This window comes from Biomphalaria glabrata, chromosome 1 (genome assembly GCF_947242115.1).
Source record: "Biomphalaria glabrata chromosome 1, xgBioGlab47.1, whole genome shotgun sequence".
Lineage (NCBI taxonomy): Eukaryota > Metazoa > Mollusca > Gastropoda > Planorbidae > Biomphalaria > Biomphalaria glabrata.
In genome coordinates this window covers 41491940-41497939 of record NC_074711.1, presented here as the reverse complement: position 1 = coordinate 41497939, position 6000 = coordinate 41491940, and positions in this window count along the sequence as shown.

Here is a 6000-nt window from a genome sequence, read left to right as displayed (position 1 = left end):
ATCTTTCTAGATTATGTTTATAAAAATTGCAAAATAATAATTATGAGACGAGAGTACTCTTATTTTTGATGTTTAATTACTAGATCTAGATCTAAACAATAAATTATTTGTTACATAGGTTAGGGTTGAAAAAAAAACTTTACTTCTCATAATTACATTACAAAACAACGCCTTGTTTCAACTTTTACAAAAAAAATTCAGGACATTTATTATAGTGTCAAAAGATCTCCTTGTCCAGTCTAGATATAATACATATAAGTCTATGATATAAATATATGGTACTAGCCGGATATGACCCTTTGCCTGCAGGTCTTTGATTACTGATTTACTGGATAGATTTAGAACTATGTCAAACATGAAAAAGTCGAGTGTGAAATTCAGTGTAGGCCTACCAGTTCAGCCGACATATTCATGTAAATATAAAATACTGTGTTTACCCTATTGGTTTAAAATCTTTGTTCTTTCATAGAGCTAAATTTAGGTATTATTTTATTTTTTAGGGCTTCCCGATTGTGGGAGGGACATTAAATGTACACTTTAAGGTCTCCGCCTTAATCTAAGGAACATGTATGCCACTTTGTTTTATAAAGATTGGTCAAACTGGTTTTATTTTTATGCGTGACATGCATACTCCATACATTCTACTTGTATATGTTATAAATGTATAGAGTATGTTTGTGGTCTAATTGACGACTACTTCAATCTTAGAATGATTCAAAATTTGTGGTAAAAACGCAACATTGTTTTTTAAAACTTTAAAAACTGGAAAAACTGGATTAGCCTCCCTTGTTCAATGACCAATAGGGGAAAAAAACAAGTTCATATATTTCTGTAAATATAGAAAACAGACTTTAAGAATTTCGACCTTAAGTAGCACATGTAAAAGTAGAAATATAGACTTTGTTTCATGTTATAACCAAGACGAGACAAACTCTAAAACCACAATAATTACTTGCCTATATGTGCCGTAAAAAAACATTGACGTCTGCTGTGAAACATGTCATGATTTACCTCCCTTGCAAAGAAAAACCTGAATAAATGTTCACAATGGAAACCGGACATTAAGATCGGCACTCAAATTGTTAAAACTTTCGAGTCTGGCGTTTTAATGTAAAGGCAAAACTGGCCCCAGCCTTTGCTACCACCATCTCCCCCAGATACACGAGATGTTGGGTCACGGTCGATCAGCGAGCCTGCGATCTCCTGTTATAAGGGAGAGAGAGGGAGAGGGAACGTATGGGAATGGGGAAAATAATTGCTTACTTACAGCAGGGGAAGGGACAATCTGTGGAATAAGGGACATAACTGAGACTAGTACGGACAGAAAGTTAAACTGTGGTGTTAGGGGAACCCATTCCTCCAGATGAGTGGATCCCAACAGCGAGTGACCTCAAGATTGTTGTCTAAACTGTCGTGTTAGGGGAACCCATTCCTCCAGATGAGTGGACCCCAACAGCGAGTGACCTCTAGACTGTTGTCTAAACTGTCGTGTTAGGGGAACCCATTCCTCTAGATGAGTGGACCCCAACTGCAAGTTACCTCAAGACTGTTATCTAAACTGTCGTGTTAGGGGAACCCATTCCTCTAGATGAGTGGACCACAACTGCCATTGACCTAAAGACTGTTATCTAAACTGTCGTGTTAGGGGAACCCATTCCTCTAGATGAGTGGACCCCAACTGCAAGTTACCTCAAGACTGTTGTCTAAACTGTCGTGTAAGGGGAACCCATTCCTCTAGATGAGTGGACCACAACTGCCAGTGACCTCAAGACTGTTGTCTAAACAGATGAGTGGACCACAACTGCCAGTGACCTCAAAACTGTTGTCTAAACTGTGGTGTTAGGGGAACCCATTCCTCCAGATGAGTGGACCCCAACAGCGAGTGACCTCTAGACTGTTGTCTAAACTGTCGTGTTAGGGGAACCCATTCCTCTAGATGAGTGGATTCCAACTGCAAGTTACCTCAAGACTGTTGTCTAAACTGTCGTGTTAGGGGAACCCATTCCTCTAGATGAGTGGACCACAACTGCCATTGACCTCAAAACTGTTGTCTAAACTGTCGTGTTAGGGGAACCCATTCCTCTAGATGAGTGGACCCCAACTGCAAGTTACCTCAAGAATGTTGTCTAAACTGTCGTGTAAGGGGAACCCATTCCTCTAGATGAGTGGACCACAACTGCCAGTGACCTCAAGACTGTTGTCTAAACAGATGAGTGGACCACAACTGCCAGTGACCTCAAAACTGTTGTCTAAACTGTGGTGTTAGGGGAACCCATTCCTCCAGATGAGTGGACCCCACAACTGCGAGTGACCTCAAGACTGTTGTCTAGTTTAGAAGCTAGTTGTTCGTTCAGAAAATCTGACGATGCTTGAATCATAGGTCAAATTGGTGAGGTTTGTTTCAAAGTGTTTCATTAAAAGATGCTTGAATTGGTCAGTTTGGTGAGGGTTGTTTCAAAGGTGCTTGAATTTGTCAATTTGGTGAGGGTTATTTCAAAGGTGCTTGAATAGGTCAGTTTGGTGAGGGTTGTTTCAAAGGTGCTTGAATAGGTCAGTTTGGTGAGGGTTGTTTCAAAGTGTTTAATTAAAAAATGTTTGAATAGGTCAGTTTGGTCATAGTTGTTTCAAATGGTTTAATTGACCGATCCTTGAATAGGTCAGTTTGGTGGGGGTTGTTTCAAAGGTGCTTGAATTGGTCAGTTAGGTGAGGGGTTGTTTCAATGTGTTTAATTAAAAGATGTTTGAATTGGTCAGTTTGGTGAGGGTTGTTTCAAAGTGTTTCATTAAAAGATGTTTGAATAGGTCAGTTTGGTGATGGTTGTTTCAAAGGGTTTAATTGACCGATTCTTGAATTGGTCAGTTAGGTGAGGGCTGTTTCAAAGTCCTTGAATAGGTCAGTTTAGTGACTGTTGTTTCAAAGGGTTTAATTGACCGATCCTTGAATAGGTCAATTTGGTGGGGGTTGTTTCAAAGGTGCTTGAATTGGTCAGTTTGGTGAAGGTTGTTTCAAAGGAGCTTGAATTAATCAATTTGGTAAGGGTTGTTTCAAAGTGTTTAATTAAAAGATGCTTGAATAGGTCAGTTTGGTGAGCGTTCAGGACTTGTGATGACACTTAGCTAATAGCCACATCGGGCAAAAAGTAATAGAGAGAAAGGCTTCTCTAATTACAATGATTCAATTAGAAATAAGCTGTCTTCACTAACAACTCTGAGAGTAAAACTGACTAGGTCGAGTTGATTCTTGAACATATTTTTGACAAAGCTTAAATCACTCGCTGTCTGTCAGGTAAAACGTTTTAACGCGATACCCATTCTCGATCAAGTTGTAACTTTGCACAAATATTTATTGTACGGCACCTAACAAAACATTATTAAATTAAAAAAAAAAAAAAGCAACAAGTAAATTAAATACTAATTATTAATTATTTTGTTTGATACCAACAAGGGAAATTAATCTTTCTGTATGTGTCGGGTTTGTCTCCTTCAATTATTTCTCCAACACCCATTCTCGGATCAAGTTGAAACTTTCAACAATCATTTATTGTACCTAACAATCTATATTATAAAGTAGAAAGTAAGGCGTATGTATGTATGCATGTATGTATGTATGTGCCGAACAAAAATCAAAAGAGTTTGACCAATCTTGATAAAACTTGGCGTAAATGTTCCTTGAGTACTAACTTAGACCGTAGTGTATGTATTGTAGCCCTAAAACAAACTTAAGACCCTCAAAAAAAAAAAAAAAAGTTGACCAACTCTATGAAAGAATTATAACGATCGATCTAGGCCATGTTTACATCAGAAAAGATCGAAAGGATCTAGATCCACACTTTGCGCAGATAGTTTTTTACTTTGACACATGAAAATACGAAATATAGTCTATTGAGTTCATTATTAAATAAAATTAACCTTCAAATTTGTGTTTCAAAAGCATTTTTACATAAATTTGTTCCTTATAACTGCGAATTTAGAATTCCCGACGTACATTCTGTCATTAGACATTACCCGAAATGTTACACATCTCTCTATTCCTATGTCTAAAACTCTAATTCAACTATAAGATGATAGAACTTCTCTTCGCAAAGATAGTTTTATAATTAAACACATAAACATACTAATTATAGTCCATTATTTCATATTTTAATCAAATTAACATTCAAATTTGTTTTTCTAAAGCAATTTTCATACATTCGTTAGATAAAGCTGCGAAGCCGTGTTGAGGTATATTCAAATAGTTTCATTCATGAATCGCGTAATCTAATAAAAAAAAAAGGTAACGCATGCGCAGAGCGAAGCCTTCACGCACGTGCAGAATGAACTCTATCGAAGATTAGTCTAGATCTATGTCTAACTCAAGATCTACTTTATACTTTAACACATGAGCATACAAAATTAAGTCTATTCATTTAAAATTTTAATCAAATATATGTAGGCCTACAATCAAATGTTTTTATTTGAAAAATGAATTTAAGTCGATTAGCTATTTTGATAGCTCCATTCATACTAATTTTACATTCACGCATTCCGCATTCGCTTTACTTATAAAATTATTTTTTCATTTAATTGTTTACAAAGCACTCTCAGTGACAACATCAACAGTGATACGCAAATTAAGACCCGCGGGTAACATATGGCTAGTCTATAATATAAAGCAGAAAGTAAGGCGTATGTAGGCTATGTATGTATGTTACGCACAGAAATCAAAATCTTGAAAAAACTTGGCATAAATGTTCCTTGGGTACTAACTGTAACCGTAACGTATGTATAGTAGCCCTAAAACAAACTTAAGACCCTCAAAAAAAAAAAAAAAAGTAGCCCAACTCTATGAAAGTATTAGTATTTCATGGATCTAGGTTATGTTTACATGAAATAAGATCGAAAGGATACCCAGATAGTTTTTTTACTTTGACACATGAAAATTACAACATATAGTCGATGAATTCATTATTTAATAAAATTAATCTTCAAATTTGTGTTTCAAAAGCATTTGTACATAAATATGTTCCTTATATCTGCGAATTAAGACATCCTGACGTACTTTATAGTCCCATTTATTTTAACAAATCGGGTAAACCCGTTTTAATTGTACTTGATATTTCATACATCTCACGCTTCTTTCGTTTTTAATAGATATGAATGTATCGGCTTAACGGGTAAACCCATTTTCGAAAAAACTACTTTTATTTTCGTGGCGAAAGAGAAAAACTTGAAAGGACCATTATCTTAGTGACTTAGTTTGACATATATATAAATCCAATCCACTAGATTAATAGTACACCAACTAAGGCCCGCAGGCCGCGGATAATGTCCGGCTAGTACATGAATAAAAAAAAATTAACCATTAGTTAATTAATTATTTGTAATTAATTACTGTGTTTATCGAAAAAGGGTAATAAATTATACATTATTGACAATATAGTTGTAAGTGTGGGGTTCTTTCTCTTACATAAGATTTTTAAAAAAAAGTATTTATATATTTTTTTACTTGTATTTGGGGATTCCCGGTTTGTGCTCACTAAGTGATCCGGGTGACGTTTACAGCTGTGTGTGTATTTGATACGATTCAATTAGTTCGTTTTGTAATGGAAGAAATGACTATCTTTCTATCTGTAAATTGATTTTAAAGTGACATGCGCAGAGACTGATTATATCAAACATCTCTGTGTTGCCTTGTGTTGCGCGTGGTATAAACAACAACAACAGTACTTTAAAACATTTCAAGTCGTGGACAAATCCTATTATTAAAACGCTGCACGTCAACTGCTAATTACATTTGGATTCGTGCCTGGCCTATGTAATCGATACCCAATTATTTCAATTGTTCCCCCCACAAAACATTGCAGACAACTGTGTGAGTTTGAGTGTCAAACAGAAATTAAAAAGCTGTAAAAAAAAATATTATTGGAAAGATAGACGTTCATTGTGTTCACATCTTTGGGAATTGAGGCGGTCACTAGGTAGAAGCTTCAATATCTTACTTCGATTTTTGTATCCGGTCCT